Genomic DNA, 19,575 nt, shown 5'->3' with positions numbered 1-19,575 from the left:
ATGGGTACAATCGATCGTATGCAAGCATAGGCGAGAGATCGCGTGAGCAGGACAACAAACGCATTGTCGGTCGGCGGGAGCTCGTGAGCGGTAAGGTGCAATGCCCTGTCGGTCCAGTGCAGTGACGCAACGAGACGCGCTACTGCACTGACCGACCCGCACACATAGAAATTATTTTTGGCCGCGTGACATTCACCGCACGTAAAGTTTACGACGACAAAATGCTATGTATAACAAATGACAAAAAACACCAACATTTTACTTATTCATTGTTTGACGCGATCATCTGCATTCGTTTTAAAACCGTGGACCGAGATTATCAATCGTGCTTTTAACCTGACAGGGAACGTGACGTTATTCAACTGAAGTCGCTTACTTATCCACATAACCCAACTCCCACGTCATGTAAAATGTTTATTCTGAGAGCACACTCCCGCACAACACGTTTAAAAATCTTTTGTTGAACGAGATCCACAGGTAAATGTCGAATAACACAATTTTGACATGTAACCCCACAAAATATTTCACATACGATTATGAACTTTGAAGATGGGGCGGCGGGTGGTTTTTCGATGAGTTTTGGGGAGTTAGGCGACCCCGCTGAACGGGAATGTGGGGGTGGATGGGGTGTTGTCTCGGCTTGTCAAGGGTGCACCCTCGCCCTTTGTGAAGCCACAATGTATAACTATAGCTAGGGTTATTCGTTCCCCTCTTTTCTCGCACTTCGCTTGGGAGCTTTGTCGCTAATTGACCCAATTTTTGAAACACTTTTTAAACTAAAGATTTTAAGAAACGGTATCTCAGGTATCTAATAGGGGATCTTAATTTAATATTGAAGATCGTTAAGTTCTCTGGATTTTATGAGTCGACAGCAAAAAGGATCTTTAACTTTGTTCTCGGGGAAATATTAGTACTTTTCCTTTCGGATCAATTCCGATCTCAGATGAACACTTGATAGTTGAAGTTAGTGTTAAAGTTTCAAATTAAAAGGTTTGAATAAGGATAAAATTGCAACAACACAATTAGAAATGTGAACGTCTTCGTTGTTACACTGGAACTACTAATGAAAAGTGGACATATTGCAAGGCAATTGCACGCGAGCCGTCTGCTAGAATAATATAGGATTTCAATTGAACAATATTCGAAGTCGTTCGTTTTTTGCGAATGTCGAAAGCAAAAGTGGCCGCGGTGTCGGCGTATGTAGGTGAGCAGAGGATGCAAGGTCGCGCCCGCGCCGATTTCGGTCGACGACCCGAGCTCGTTACAGACATTGTAATATCACTTCGAATATCGAGTGGGTGGCAATGCAGAGTTTGTTTTGGTGTCTTCTATTTTGTTATTGTGCTATTCGCTTTACCTTTGTTGATTTATGTGTAGATTGATATCTAACATTGTAAAACATCATAGAATATATAGTTGTATAATGATTCAACATAAGTACATATTTTTTATTACATACGTGTTTATAATCCTCCATTTAATGGGGAGAGACGCGTGACCAGAAATGGGTCATGATGATAATGGTGACATATAAAAAAATGGGGTCATTACATACATGAGTCAGATAGAGTCGTCAAAAGTGTTATCAATTATACGTTTTTCCAAATTAACTTACATCCTTTAACTGAGTTTAATTTGTATCAACAACTGTTTTTGTGACATAAAGAATGTTCGTCTTTAAAATAAGTATGATGGAATATGAAAATAACTTTGTGTCACGAAATGAAAAAATTATTTAAGATTTTGTTCCACAATAAAAACACCGACTTCAATCGTGGCATAACCAATTATTTTGATTTAAAAACTTTTTAAAGTTTGCAAATAATTTGTTAAAATTTGCACGGGACCCATATAGGTACATCCTTTCAGATAAAAAAAGAATCTTCCACATCAATTTATAACTAACGGAGTTATGGTGTAACAAACATGAAAAATACAAGTAAATTAAAAACCTGCTCCTTTTTTGAAGTCAGTAGAAAAAATTTTACTAATACTACGACAATTTCGTCTAATTAGTCGAAGGAGATACACAGAAATCGTCAATAAACGCAAAGTACAACAATAAATACATAACAATTGGGCATGACGATCGTATCTCGGTGTCGAATTAACGCGACGCGCGTCGTCACTGCGCCGTGACGCCCTCGTCTCGTCCCATCTATGTACCGGTGCAAGTGCCCATACATACATACATGCACTTACATTACTAATGTATTATGTATCTGTCTAACGTACAGTCGTTAATTTAACGGAATTTGTGAATTTGACAAGACATTTTACGTTTATTCTCTTTCTCCAAAAATACAAAAGTTAAAGGCCAAATTTTCACAATATTTTGTTTATAGAGAAAAGCAAATTTGTTTAATTAATCGCAGAAGATACACAGAAGAAATCAATAAACACAAAGTAAGTAATATTAAATACATGATCCAGGCAAGAAGATTGCATCTCTGTATCGACGTACACTTCTGCCTCTCTGGAATATTGTTACTTTGCAATATGTACAGCGAGAGTATCCTCTTTCAATTTACCCCTTATAAATTTGCTTACAAACTCTTCTGTCATTCATTCTTTCGATACCACACTGTCACCTCTGAGAAACCGTTCATAAAACCGATCGTAAAACATGAACCGTTCATCAAATCGGTAATCTACGCTGACATCTAAAAATCTATCTAGTTGTTTCCATGCTAAGTTTTATTACGTAGGCAGATTAGCAGAGAGAAAATCTATTATATGTAAATTTTTTGCTACGAAAGAATTGAGGTATTGAAGGAACCAGGAATGTGCAAAGATTTTTTTTCATTTAATTTAAAGGGAGGACTGCAAAGCCATGGGTGTGGATCTGTCTAATCTACTACTACTAAGTATTTCCTATTATCGCTAAGCAGCTTGCTTCGGGTTTGAAAAATGGGATATGGCAGTAAAATTACGGGGTATGTGGAAGGACTCAAGACCTCACAAGTTGGTAAAGCCCGCGTGATGTCTACAGTACTGAATGTACTGTAAGCTATTTACAAACAAGCGGTCTTTGTGTTTGATTTCTTAGTTCAATTAAAATAATATTTATGAAATTTAATATGTTTTGACTGACGGTCTACAGTGCACACTAGCGTGCACGGCAACCCGAGCTTCTCGGAAATTGTGTTCCACGTAATGCTAATTATTCTAGGAAATTACTACAACGCCAGGGCGTAGTAACTATGTACACACTACAATACGATGCCGACTTTAATTAGTGTCGGACTTGAATTTTTACCGTGCACGCATTGTTTTCGCTTGAAACTTGACATTGTGATGCGAATTACATTATTTAGTAATTATTTGTGTAAGTGAAATGAATTATGCTACAAACAAATCGTGATTAGTGCATGAAAATTATACTACAGCCAGCTACCATATTTACGAATGTCCAATTATAATTTAACAATGTATGTTTAATTATATTACATTTACATTCAACCTTTGTCGAAATTGAGTAAAAAGTTTTCTATATTATTCTAATTATCTCTCTATATTTATCTATTATTCTAATGATTCTGTATTGAGTAGGCTGGAAGAAATCTCTTTTAGAAATATATCGATCCTTGCTCACAATATTTATAACTGTCTTGCTTATGTAACTTACAAGTGCATATTATATAGGTATATATACATATATATACACAATCCAAAACAGATGTAGATAGCAATAATCTAAAAATAATTCTTACGAAAAATGAGTTTTTAAACCAATTTAAAAATATATTTTTAGCATTCTAAATCGATTGTTACATTTGTCGCTATGATAACATTCCTGCGATCCCTTGAATTTGAGAAGCTGTTTTATAGAAATGATATTTTTCGCGTTTGATTTTCTTGTATATTTTTTTAATTTTAAGTACAATACAGTACAGTACAATAGTATACAGTGTATCGCTAGATATATATCTAAGTATATCGTTACACTATATTTGTGTTTTATACTTGTATACGTATTACTAATACAATTACTATACTTTATCTTAATAATATAATAAAATTATAAATTGACGATATCTCTATACGGGAGATACTTAAGAAAAAATAAAATAAATAATTAATAAAACCAATACATGGCAAAACAATAATTTTTAGATATTACCGAATTTGTCTGTCTGTCTATATATTTCCTACGGCATCATGCAAAATTAATGCATATTGCGGGTCTAGTTTAAAAAGCTACTCGTACTGTATGTTATATCTATTATTATTAGTTATGTTTCATTGTAAGGATATATTAAGGTATCTTCAGGGACGGCAACGCGCACGTGACACCACTAGTGTTGCAGGCGTCCATAGGCTACAGTGACCGTTTATCATCAGACGGGCTGTATGCTTATTTGCCACCTCAGTGGTATAAAAAATCGTGACCAATCGCCGGATTCTTCAATAGTAAAAAAAATGATGCTTTACTTCTAGATAGGGCATCAAGATTTTTTTGTCAAGAAAAAACAATGATAAATTTCTTTTTCTATTTTTGAAATGCATACCTTATATACCGATCCAATTTTAGCGTTACAAACTATAATAATACACTCAAGACCATCCCCCAAAGGCTAGTCGGGGGTACAAATTAACAAAAATAACACATCACAGCGAACAGGACCCCTGTTACGCACCAGTGCGTTTAACATAATGAGTAGGCGTACAAAAGCGCAAATAATACCTATATGTCGTGCGCACATGTATCCAAAGACTGGTATTGACGTACCCTACACTGATTTCCATGCTGTGACCATGGGCTATGGTTTCGAAATGGTATTTATTATACAGGGTCAAATACAAATCACTAGCATCCTTTTGAAGTGAAACTGAACTTTATCTAAAAAAAAAATTGTAAAAAGATATAATATATAAATAAAATAAAATATAAAAATATAATAGCTGTTAAGTTAGTTGATGTCATTTTTTTTACGTTTTTTTTTTTAAACAAAAATAGAATGTTCTCGATACGATTATATACTTATTATACGTTTGTTATCTCAGAACTCTGTTATTTAGCAACCAATTCTGTTTTTTTTTTTTTTTTTTTTAATTTTAAAAGGAATACTTTCAGACTGATTCCACGGAAATTTCTTAAAAATCGGTTGAGTAGATTAATTTTTAAATTGAAATATATATATAAAAATAAATAGGGGTATAGGGGTATTGTCACAATTGTTTTTATTGTGGTACAAAATCTACTTGCTCACTTTGAAACCTATATTTTTCTATAAAGAATAATTAAAATAATGATATATATATATAGAGCAAAATAGTATATTTTATTCAGAGTCATTGTACTCTGCCTACCCCGGAAAGGATTAATATGATAAAATTACCTAGTAACATTCTAATCTATATTTATTAAAACGATAACAACTAATCAAAAAGATATAAAAATGTTACAAGTTTATAATATCAGTTATGATCGAATTTAAATCAATAACTAGGTATGTATTTACAAAAAGTTGAAGTAAAAATAGATTTTATTTTTTAGTAATTACTAAGTTCGTGAAATTTAGTACGATATCAATACGATTACATGACATCTGTAAATAACTATTACTAGCTTTTACCCGTAACTCCGTCTACGTGACCGGGGAAAAAATACCTTATGATGACCGATGACGACATCCATTCCAATTACTTACAACATTTTATCAAGTACTTCTAGACTATTGTAAAAATTAAAAACACTTTCAAAGCTATTCGATTAAATTCCAAACATTTGCATTATTCATGGGGTATGTAGTATTTCGTTGGAGATGGAAATTGATCGCCGTACGCCGGTAGCCTCGCCGCTGGGGACTTTAGCCAAATTTAGCGGGACCCTGCCACATGTGGAGCCCTGCTGGGTACGAGTACACCCTAAATAAAACTATTCAGCTATTCCATTTACAATTTAATGTCATTAAAATTACATTTTGGAAATTTATTAAGATTTCCCTCCAGAATATTATAAATATCTACGATCGACTGGTAGACAATGCTATATAGTTTTAAGTCCGCCATTTAAACTATCTAGGCGTACTGCTTTTAATAAATAAATATTGTTTGCGTAATAAAATCACGGAATATACTAGCATATAATGGCCGTATCCGATAGTTTTGGACACCTGAATCAATATCAGAATATAAAGTATCCTGTGTGCTAAATTAGGATATAACCTACCTTTGTACCAAATTTGATTCCAATCCGTTTAATAGTTTTTGCTTGAAAGAATAACAAACATCTATCTATCTTTCCTTAGAAATACGACATATTTAATCTTTTAGACGCAAAAATATTCTGTTGTTACTTTTGTATAGGTATTACATACAGACATACGGCATGATGACTTCTAAAATATTATTTTGACACTGGAAAATAGTAAGTAAACCAAATTGGAGGAAGACATATAAATTACTTAGTGGGGAAAATCTTAAATTACATAGATCAATATTAATAATATCATCTTTATTAACAAAAAATGCGTGCGAATTCGAAATTAAGTTATTATTTGTATGATTATCTTAATTTTTAATTACCCATCTATATTCATACACATAATGAATTGTCTGACTAATTAAACTAAAAGGTCAAAAACTTTAAATTTTGCATAAATTATTTTCCAAAATTTCTGCAAGAACGAATTAATTTAACAAACAAGAAAAAAAAAACAAGAATTTATATGAACATGATATATGTATTTATATATTTTACATCCACTGAGTTGAAGATAAGACACTTGCAGAACTAAAAATTGAGAAGTCAGTGAAATATATAATTCCGCTACTTCTTTATTCGGGCACCGTGATTGTTTTATTTACATTCGCTGCTTTTTTTGGTCCTGTCATTATTGCGAGGTGCACGCGAAAGTCCTGACCAGTCCACTCTCCACAACAGGTTCTCAATGTCACCGCGTAACATCGAGATTATGTCGACGTATTTACGTTACCCATTCATTACGGGTTGAAAGGAAGTCGCGTCGCGTGAGAATCGTGTCACAGAAGCAGGGGGCTCGCCCCCTCTTCGCCGGCACCCCATTCGCCCCGGCCCCACACCCCCGCGATTATTATGCTAAGTGTCTGTCGGTTATCGCCAGGGTGAGTTTTTCGCGCATCTGCTATTTATTTACGCGCTTTATATTCATGGGTTCGCGAAGCCGCGACGCGCTCGGCCGTGGTACGGTGGCAACCTTACACTTCATTACACTGTGTTGCAAGATTTTTGAGCTTTGTGATTTTGAAATTTATTCCCTAGTTAGTTGGGATACGGTTGTTGTTGCAAGTAAAAGGTAAATGGGTTAGCGGGTTCACCCCGCGTGACGCTCCAGCCAAATGTTCGATTGATTTTGTTAGGAAAGTGCTTTCTGAAATTGCACTTAATGGATTTCGGCAGGGCTAACTTGAGTCTTTAAAATAAAATACAGGAGGCAAAGACGGCCTTCAAATTTTTTATTATATCATATTTTACAAATTATAGGTTAGTACCTATAATTTGTAAATATTTTTAATATAATTATATATGTACAAGACACATATTTATAGTTTTTATATTATTATTTACCAAATTCGAAATTGACACACAACTCTATTGTTTCCTTTTGGCTTCGCTTTACGGGCCTGGTCTTCTAAGTTCCTTTACATATTTCCAATTTCCATTTGCGGTTACCTTTGTCGCCCATAGGTATCGTTTAATTTAAATTCTCATAAGTAATTAAATAATAAACTACTTACGACATTTGAACCAAGAAATGTATGTAAGAACAAAAATAGAAAATAATAAATATGGAAATGCTCTGCCACGACTGATAAGCTAAGTAATTTACAATTTCTATCGAATATAAAAAAAAAATACAGAAATTATAACAAGCCCATTATTCCCCAATAATTATTACATTTGCCGCTGTGTTCGACGATGAAACATCGTAAAAGACGTCGCAAAGCGGTTTCCGTCACCGTCTGGCAGGAAATAAGCGTATCCACGGCGCGCGCTTTGTCTACCTACTTTAGTTAATATCCGACGCGGTGAAAACGTTGGTTTTGTTTTCGAAAGCATGAGGCGCTGTCTGTGTTCCGTTTGAACACATTTGTAAAATAACGTAGCTTATGTATGATATATATTCTATATAATAAATACCAGATTATTAGTTCACAGAATTGCACAATTACACCAACGGTCCGGTCCTCAAGACCCTGCATTAGCTATTAGGTAACAAACATAAAAAAAATCAAACGAACTAAGAACTTCTTTTTTTTCAGTTTGTCGTGCTGTAATCAACTGGGTATTATTAGATAGATGTCAGATGTCTGTAAATTGAAAAAAAAAAAGACTGTGATCGTCGTTTGAGATACGCAACTCGACACGCGAGACCTTCATTCATTCAAATTATAAAAATGTCAAGAGAGAGCATTGAGGAGAGGAGGGGAGAAGTTAGATTAATTAGAGCTAGTTATTTGTGGTGGGCCTAACGCACATTTCAACAAGTAGTTAAGTAACTCACCAGACCGTCCGCAGGGGAAATTAACAATCCTCAACGAGGGGCTCGAAAGAAAAATACAATTTGCAATAAGTTTGCAAACAGCAACACTTTAAACAAAAAAAAAAATCTTATGGACTAGTAGAATAAGTAATGTGAAATTTTCAATCAAGTGTTATTTTAAGTCTTAAAATAAAGTTTAAAATATAAATTTAAAAATATTGTAAAAGATTGTATTACCATTTTTTTTAAATTTCAGTCATTCAGATTTCAGTAAATTTATAAAATATAAAAGATTGAGTTTTTTATTTTTTATATATATAATTTCAAACCTAAACCTGTATGGGTTTAATTTATTATTGTCTAAGATTAACTAAAGCCTGTTTGAGTTTAACTAAACCCTGGTTTACTTCATCTCTAAAACTGAAAATAATGATTAATTAAAATCAATTAGTATTAATCAATCAATAGTATTATTTACAAAACCCCACTTTTAGACTTCACCTCAGTTAAGAAAATCTTAATTATTTCGAGATAAATTTTTATTTATTCAAACTTTATTGACCATTAAAATGGGGTACAAAAGGCGGACTTAATACTATAAGACCTTCTCTGCCAGTCCAACCTTTAAGAAATTTATTTTAAATTTCTAAATTCCTTATGTATTTTTGCGAGCTAACAATAAAAATAATGTATTCGCAGTAAAAACACAGACTCGACAGGGCGCCACGTGTGACGCATCTATTTACGTACACCAAGTTTGTGGCTTTATCTGCACTGCAAACACAAACATCTCCATTGCACCGGGCTGCAGTGATAATTTTATGACGGCCGCGATAGGTACTAGCAACGGAACTGTTTTGCAAACATTCAAACACCTTTGTATTTACTATGGTGGAAACTACACGCTAATGTTGACGCGTGCATTTTATTTTAAAATAAAAGAAATAGATTTTTTTTTGATGGGAGAAAATGGTATGGTAACCCCGCCTGCGCTAACGGGATACGCTGGCGGAGCACCAGTAAAGGATGATAGATGAGAATGAAAACAGGCCAGTTAGCCCATCATGATGAATTCATCATGAATTAACTATAAAAGTTTCCAGGGAGAACCGCGAGGAGATCAACCTGGTTGGGTATATTGCTAGCAATGGGATTCTCGATCTCCATTACTAACAATCTTTCCCCCAGAAATAGATATTACAATATATAAACAGAAAATTCGGTTATCAATCCGCCTGCCAAACGTAGCAAATACTGTTAAAATCCCCTTTATGGGAAAGGCCTATGTTCAGCAGTGGACAGTTAATGGATGGCTGATATAATGATATAGGGGGGAAAGGGATTGTTAATAATCGGTCTAATAATCTAACGCTTCCATTGCTAGCAATGTGCCCTATCAAGTCGACCTCCACGCGGTTTCCCCTGGAAACCATCGTGGTTCATTCTCACGGAATTCTTCATGATGGGCTAATGACCTGCTTTCACCCTCACCTATCAACTCTCACTGATGCCCCACAAGCGTATACCGATAACGCAGGCGGGGCTACCATTCCATTTTCACCTATTAAAAAAAAAGATATAATGATATAAAAAAAAAGTTTGACAACCACTGGCATACACACACAAGCATAAGAATGATGACAATAATTGAATATATCCGATTCAGGAGATGGCTTCTTTGTCTAGAAATACAAATATATACATAACAGCCAACTTCTTTGTCTCTAAGTATGCCAAGTGCACAACTATCACAATGAATCACATAGTACGTTGATGTTGCATGGCCGCTGCATCGTTGCAGCGGACCTTACTTTGTTCGTATATCGTGGGTCGATTTTAAATTTAAAGATAATAGAAGTAACAATATAAAATCAGAAAATTTGTCAGAAAATCGTTGTCCATTGCTAAGTCTCCCTCTTTGGGGGGGTAATGCTAGTAATTGCCACGCATGACAGGCGGATTGGCAATCGCAGATAGGCTTTATATGTTTTAAGAGGGACGCTGCTGCCCATCCCTCGCACTCGCTTAGTCGATTATTATATATTAGACGACACCCACGGGAAAGGAAGGGGTTGCCTATTATATGCCGATATCACACGACCAGTATATAGTATAGTAAGGCTTACCTTAGTAATATTAGAAATGCGGTACTGAGTTGGTTTGTTACTTTATAACACCTTCACGGATTAATCAATTACTACGAAAATTTATACATACGTACTATATGTGATGAAGAAGAATATAGATTACTTTTTATCTCGGCCACGCGGGCGAAGTCGCGTGTAAATACTAGTTAATTATAAAACGAGCTACCTAGAAACTATGAAATTTATTAAAAATTGTAAATAAATACTTGTACTGTATGCTCGTTTGACATGACAAAAAAAAGACACAAAATCTGTTCTAATGATAAATTGATAATATAATATGTTTAGAATTGTGTATTTTGTAACAAGACCAGTTAGACGACTTTAGATTCTCACGTATCTCGTTAAACATATATAATATTATTATTTAATATTCGTGAGAATTCACGTGTTACGTAAAATGTAATAAAACATCCGATTTGTAACATAGTAGTGCAGTTAATAGTTGCACAATTGTTTGAAAGCTTTACAAGTATTTAATAATTCCTTCAATAGAATTGTCACAATTTTATTAGAAGATAATTAATAGATAATTTCAATTAAATTTAAAAAAAGAAGTGGATTCTCAATTCGGTTACATTTTTTGTTTGTTACCTTGTAACTCCATCTGTTATAAATCCAATTGGAAAATTCCCTTAACCTTTTTTGAGGTCGTTTCAAAATAGTAGGAATCGGGTAACGTTTTTTTACCCCGATGATAAAATAAATAAATAAATAGATTAAGATTAGCAAAGATCGTTACATGAACCAATGGTAGTTGTTCATAAAGGACATCGTAAATGTAACTGCATACAACTGACCTCGAGTCGAATGCAGGCGAGTGCAGGCGTGACGTGACGGCCTGTCGATAGTTCGACCTCGCAGCTCATAGAGCAATATGTACTTACGGCAGACTTGTTTACATCATAGATATTATACTTAACTAGCTATTTCCCGCTTTGCCGCGTGAATCAGTGTATAAAATTTGCTATGTGTTAACTCATTCTATGCCGTGTGATACCGACATACATTGGTCCACTCCTTCCTCATCCGTCGGAGATTTTACGAGAAGACTAAGAGAGTTTAATGGTCGAGAAATGGGCAGCAGCGTTCCTCTTAAAACATTACCAAAGCCTAACTAATGTTGCCAACTCGCATGCCAAAAATGGCAACTACTGGTAAACCCCTCCATAAGGGGGAAGGCCTACGTTCAGCATTGGACAGTTACCGGCTGTATCATCATATGTTAAGTTAGGATATAATCTTAAGCTAGATTGAGTAACAAACATTTAAAAGTTCAAATTTATACTAGAAGGAGATAAGATAATGAATGATAAATAGTAAGGATTGACCTATGAAGGTCAACTACAAAGGTAACATTGACTTAGCAAGGTCAATGTCACGTATTATGTAATCTTTATTTAGTGGCCGGGTCAATGTCATAGGATTAATTGTCAATGACCGATTTCACTAATAATAATCAATGACTAATGCATGTGTCGATTAATGTAAACGAATCGGTATCGGATTATTTCTTATACTCGATTAGTTGTCAATTTATTATTTATCTATTTAAAAAGTAACTAAATATTAATTATATATGTATATTCTATTAATTTTATGTATATATATATCCTATTAATAAATGCGAAAGCTTGTAACGATGGGTGAATGTTTACTACTCTTTCACGCAAAAACTACTGAACTGTTTTGAACGAAATTTGGTACATGAATAAGTTATATCTTAAATTAGCACATAGAATACTCTATGTACTGATTTACATAATAAATAATAGAGTACGAACGGACAATATAAATTTATTATTAGTCTTTGATAAATATATATAAATAACAGATTAATTGTCCAGTACAATAAATATTTAATGCATATTAACAGATCGTATAAGATTAGAGGTGAATTTATTATTTATTTTTACATTTATTTCTCGTTATAACATAAAATTTTATTTATTCACTATAAAATACAATAAAATAAAATTAATGCTGAATGCATGTGTGAACAGATCTTGTACGCGAGCGTAGTCATCAATTTATGATATGAAAGTATTAGTCAAATTAATAATCTACTTTATTAGTATACATTAGTACTTATCTTCAATAGTCCATATATTATATTATACGTAACTGAGGTTTTCAGAATAAATTAATAACATTGCCAAAGCGTTAGAAAACTCAATCTTAAATTATAAGCAGTAAAGTAGAAAATTTTGTAAAAGTTCATGTTGCGCCCATAATAAATTCCAACCAACTAGACAATTTTATAGATTTATTTATGTTGCAAATGAAAATTCTAATAAAACTTTACGTTTCTAAAATGTTCCATATCTGTTAAATCACATATTTAAGCGTAAAGGATAGAACGTATAATCCTTAATAATATTACAAATGTGAATCGAGTTTTGTACCTTAAATTTGGCTATACATACAAAAAAATTGCTTGGCATCTTTTTTCATTTCTTTCAATTATATTTTCCATGTACAAACATTGTCTAGTTACATTTTTATTATATTAGTAGGATTTATAAATAAATAACTAACTATGTACGTATGGCCATTGTATTAAAATACTTGGCAAATATTTTACACAAATAATATGAGATTAACATAATCTTGCTTAGTCACATTTCGCACGTTTGCATTCAGATTACTATCTAAGTGTACGTATCTAGTTCTAGCCAGATAGAATACAATGGGAACAAACATTGTTCAATTTGCACAAGCTTTATGACCTTAAATGAAATGTCCTATTATTAATGCTCGAGATCCTCTATAAAAAAATAAGTCAAGAGCGCACTTTAGAGAGTGGGAGGGTCCCGTAGCTATTTATTAATTAACTTTTTAAGTGACTTCAAAAAAGGAGAGGTTCTCAATTTGCCTGTTTTTCTTTTCTTTCTTTCTTTGTTAGCAATATCTCTTTTAATTCTGTGTAGATTTTAATATTTTACAATTGATATTTAATTGAACTCTTCTGTCTCTTTCTTTTGAGCTAAATTATTAATTTTAATGAAAGTGACAAAACAGTGTAATAATGAAAGTAGGCTTTCGTTTTTATAAATAAGGGGGTTAAATTATTACAGCAACAGTTAAAAAATGAAGTTTAATACTTTTAACTGCTCAAATAAGACAAGAGCTTTCTTATTTAAACAGTAAAAAATAATTAACCTCAATGAATATTGGTATAAAAGATTCAGTACTATTTCCATATATTTTTTGTAAAGTTACCTCCCTACCACCCTCCTAATCCTATAAAAGGCTATACAGTTATTTTATTTGGCACATGATCAGAGGGCAAACCATTTTAGCTATTTGCTTAAGAAGCTTAAGAATTTATTGTATCTCTTGTTATTAATTAGTAAAGTCATTACAAATGTGTAGACATAATGAGCTTATTTGAAAGTAAATTTATGATAATACTTTCATATGTGTCAGATAAAACCGATCGTGTAGTCCAATAGCGGAATTAACCGATCAAAGAGGAATAGGGGTGTTGTGTGATTGCAAAAACAAAAATCGTAGCGTGCGGAGATTAAGCTCTCACCTTTGAATGCATTTCGGAAAAAGGACTACGTCTAAATAAATATTAAAAAATGATTTACATAATTTAAGCTTAACATATTTAATTTATAATAGTTTTTATCCGTAACTCTGTGGACGTGACCGGGATAAAAAGTATAATGTATATTCTTCTCTATCCCATGTGATACGTGTATAACAAATTTCATAGTGATTAGTTAACCCTTTCAGACCCAAGAGTTTTATTCTTTCAGATTAAATATATTTTCGTATTTTGGTGCCAAGCCATCTTGCCGGCACGCACGAGACTACTACACCACTACTGATTTATATTTTTTACATACAGAAACAACGGAACGCCAAATGCTCAAAGTATTTGGCAGTATTTTTAAACGGACCTCTTTCGCCTCCTTCACATTCATCAATCTATTAACACAAGGCCGCAGTTACAAGCTCTCATATCTGTTTCTTATCATAGTAAATAAAGTATCGATGGTATTTTTATGTGATTCCATAAAACTGCCATTTATGATGAACTAGCTGTATTCCGTGACTTCACCTGTGGTCGTATCATGTGATGTTGAGAATCTCTAGTTCTCTATATACACAGTATAAAATAAAGTCGCTTCGTGCCATCTGTTGCTATGTATGTACGCTTAGATCTTTTAAACTACGCACTATTACGTTGTCATTATTATAATTAATTGATAGAGTGATTCAAGAGAAAAATATAGTTTAATATTGTGTTAATTTGTTGAAACATGACGATAATTGTTTAAGAAGTCTGAGGAAATCAAACAAATATAAGTATGTACTTATTGACAATTACAATCATCAATATCAATTAATTTGATTGATTAAATTCTATAATCATTCTAGTTATAGCTTATTACTTCTATGAATTGATACTGTACTTCCTAACATATTTTAGGAAGGACGGCCACATATGCGTACTGTTTACTACATAACAAAATAGGTATGTTGACATATTATTTCTTTATTGTTATCTGATATGAATTAGGCATTAAATTTTACATTACATACAATAACAATCTTGTAAAATAATCGTCCACTAGTTTTACTCGCGACTTTGTCCGTGTAACCGTGATAATGGGATAAAAAGAAGCCTATATTCTTCTCCACAAATTACCAGTATTAGGTATACATGAATACGGAATTTTACGTGGTTTATTGAGAGATAAACAACCAATAATTTCAAAATAAATAAAAAACAAGAAACTAAGTAAATAATAATTTCCATCATTTAATATCATATACTAATTTAATTCCATTTATCAACGTTTTTCAAAAACTAAGAAGCCTCTAAATGTAACACCTAAGACAAGGATTTTCACCTATCAAAAAAAGAAAAAAAAAACACCTAAGACACTAGTACATAATGTTGCAATGCTTCACTGCATTCTTATTATTAATGATCCTATGTAACTATATATATATATATATATATATATATATATATAAAGATTCAATTTTGAAATGTTTTCATAGAACTTAATATATTATAATCCGAAATTCATAATCAAGTAATCCAATATTTTGTAATATAAAATCGAATTAAGATTACATTCGTGGTTTATCTAAACAGAAATACTTTGTTACTATACAAATACATTTCCGCACTCTGTACCAATCGGGAATCGAACGTCGGACGCGTATATGAATTAACCAGTGGTCTAGAAAACGAATATCACATTACTTACATAAAAATACAGTATTTTTTGGGAGCTCTAGTACGAAACTGGAGGAAGTGTACATCCGGCGACTAATTGACGATCGTCGGACACGTGTCGGCCGATTGTTCGCTCTAATGTTCATTATGATCGCGAATCGTTATAATTGATAATAATAATAAGCTATTGTCGTTAAGAGGAACAGGTATTTTTTTTTTTACTGTTCTAATACAGTTAATAATAATGCGTACTTCCATTCTAATATAATAAACACAATAGTAACCTCTATCTGTTTGCTATCTTTTTATTTATGATGTATTTTGGTGTTTTTTTTTTAATGGGTGATAATGGAATGGTAACCCCACCCGCGCTAACGGTATACACCGGCGGGGCACCAGAAGGATGATAGGTGAGGATGAAGCAGGCCAGTTAGCCCATCGTGACGAATTCAATAAGAATTGTTCACGATGGTTTCCAGGGGGAACCACGTGGAGGTCGACCTAATAGGGCAAATTGCTAACAATGGGGCTATCAAACTCCATTGCTAACAATCCCTTTCCCTCCTGAATTTTGGTGTAAAGGCTTAAACTTGAACAGAATACAACAGGAATAAAACTTGTACCTATGCAGAATTTATCATTTCTCGAATCTCAGTTCTACTTAGACAAAGTCACGGGCATAAGCTAGTAATTTACATAGTTATACTTTTTTGTCGCTAACCCGGCAAACTTTATATTGACCTCTGCCACTTTCTATTGGGTGCATTTCTTTTTCTAAGCGTTTTCGTAATTTGCTTGAATTAAAAACAGACATCGGGATATTTATGTATAATAATTGTCGAATTCTAATCTTTCATACTTTCAACCGACTTTAAAAAAGCGATATTTTCAATTAGGTATTTTTTATGTTTATTATTTAATGTGATTTTTTACCTGCAAGACATACTTACAAAGTGTTCTCATAGAAGTTTTATTAAAATCAGTTCAGTTGTTTAGTTTTTATATTAAAATAAGTGGTTTTTCCACAACAGAAGTTTTTTTAAGGAACAGCATCTTAAATTATTCTGTTTGCTAATAGTTAATTGGCAGAGAATAATATAATTATATAATATGAAATAATTAATTTATATATTAATTGTTAACTTTATTAAGTTAATATCCTATTTTTAACACATATTTATTTATTTTGTGTAAATTTTAAACTATGTAAAATATTATAAAAATATATTTAATATAAAAACTCGTATTTATTACGAAAACAATTACCCAGACCCAAAAATAAATCAGAACAATTTTAGAACCAGTCCTATTATATTATTTATTATTATAAATCGATTAATACGAATCGTTCAAACGATTATGTAGTTACGACATTGTTGCGAGTTTCATTACGGAATACAGCCATTAGGCACAACGCTTTTTTTTTAAATAAACAAGACGTAAATGTCGGTTTAATCCTTAATCTAAACGAACATCGAGTCTAGATCTGGATTAGACTTATAGACTGCAACTGACGTGTACGTACGTAATAATAGTAGCGTGATAGGCGAAAGTAAACGTCTCGCTTCACGTGCCGATTGGTATGACTCGACTCGCTTGCGCAACGCTGCGCGCGCGCATCTCATTGTTTATACTATTCCATACTTTGTCATCTCTAGTGATGTAATATAAATATTCGTATTAGGTGAATATCACAAAATTACAGAATAATTCATATTTGCTAAAAATCTCAATTACCAAATATTTATATTTGCAAAACGAAATTTTGCTACAAAAACGTTAAACTATACTCGTTGACACGCTATTTTCGACAGCTAAACAAGAAAAAGAAAAATTTATGTCACTGAATTTTTTTTTAACATAATAATGATTATTGCACAATTATATAATAACATTACTATTTACTTTGAATTTCGAATAAAAATAAAAACATATAAAAAACAAAATGAATGTAGCAGTGTTTGTGCAAAGGACCTAACTCAGCATATGTCGCAGTTTCAAATCTGAAGCTACGACACTGATTTGCAGTAGGCCCTAAATACATAACTCACGGACACATGTGTGCAAGAGATGTTATGTATAAATATATAAGAATAATATATAAAACAGTGATAAATATATAAGATGGACACGGGAATAAATATAAGAAATATACATTAGAATTAGCCAATGTTATGTTTTTTAAATATAAATTTACTAACCGTCAATTTTAATTATTAAATTACTTGCATATTGTATTTACTTTTCTTCGAAGCAATTGAACCAAATATTCATGTTCGGCGAATAGAGCAGTCAATATTCGTATTCTTAAAAGTATAGTATTGTTTACATCACTAGCCGTTGGATCGTCATTGTACTCGTACATCTTATACAAGATACGATTCGCACATTAAAATTTTATTTTCTACATACAGATTCAGTCATAAAATGTATACACCAATTTGAAACCCAGTGATAGTATTCATAAAACAGAAAGTGCATTATTAACGTGATGCGCTATATTGTTTAAATATTGGGCCTGAGCTCCTGTTTTTCCCCAACGTTTCATTTAACTATGGTGGAACAATTAAAAATGTATTGTTATAATCATATGTTTTATTCATTACCCCGGTGTTCACTATCACAGTTATGTCTCGAATGTTCAAAAAAAAAAACATTTACGTGTGTGTGAATGAAAATTATTTGCATGTCAAGAATTCAAGATACAACGTTGAATGGCGTTATTAAATATAATGGTGGAGACGGTATCGTAGGCCCGATCATGGGGGTAATTTGTGGTGGAGCAACGAACCTTGAACCGGCTGCCCGCATGCTATTGTCCATGGACAATACGTACTTGTGGTATGCACTACACTGGCATTGATTTGTCTAGAGATCTCGAGACATTGTTAGTGGCATTACGGTGAGCGATGAACACAGGCCATTCAGTCTAATACCGATATTGATTTGTTCGTTCATAAATTTGTGGTTATTGGGTTATTGATTTACACTGTTTCGTCGTGTTAATACGTCGATATTTCCATTTGTTTAACCACAATTCATACAGGGCGAAACTGAAATAATGTAGTAAACTATTGTGGAAGGAATACTGCATTTTATCAGTGAAACGGAACGTTATTTCCGATGAAACATGAGTCGAAAAACGGTAAAAAAATTTGACCCCTAAGCTGTCAATTTAATGTTAAAAGTTTATAATATTGTGTCCAGTTTTTTAGTTGTTTGTGCGTTACACGCTATTTAAATGTTTGCGCGTTTTTTTACTTGCCCTATATTATATTATATTGTTATATTGTAAAAGGAAATCCAAAGAAGGAAGCTTATTCACCAATCTATATGTACTAAATAGAAATGAATAAATAAATGGATGTTTTACCGACCTATTTTTGCCGAATTTTGTAAAAATATCATAAGATCACTGCTACATCCACTCCTACTTTTTTTCGAAGCAAAGCTTTCGTTTTTTACCAAAACCTACCACACAGGGTCACCCCTGCTTTGATAAATTAAATAAATGCAATAAATCATTACTGGATAGGTAGAGCCAAGCCTCCCTATATACTGAGCAACAAGCTGATACATGTGGGGGGAGGGGGGTTGTTAGTAATGGAGAGGGTAGTTCCAATTGCTATCAATATACTCTATCAGGTCGACTTCCACTCGCTACACCCTGGAGACCATCGTAATTTATCGTTGAATTCGTCACGATGTGCTAACTAACCTGCCTTTTCTTCCCTCTCCGATTCATTAAAAAAAATAT

The 19,575-nt window shown here is 32.9% G+C and overlaps 1 protein-coding gene across 4 annotated transcripts in view; it reads right to left on the bottom strand.

The window, feature by feature from the left end:
* Window positions 1-19,575, bottom strand: part of LOC113523460 (zinc finger protein jing homolog) — a 173,707-nt gene that overhangs the window by 17,959 nt on the left and 136,173 nt on the right. The window lies entirely within an intron of this gene.

Source organism: Galleria mellonella, unplaced genomic scaffold (genome assembly GCF_026898425.1).
Source record: "Galleria mellonella isolate WM207_F2 unplaced genomic scaffold, CSIRO_AGI_GalMel_v1 utg300, whole genome shotgun sequence".
Lineage (NCBI taxonomy): Eukaryota > Metazoa > Arthropoda > Insecta > Lepidoptera > Pyralidae > Galleria > Galleria mellonella.
This window is presented reverse-complemented; position numbering and strand designations above follow the sequence as displayed.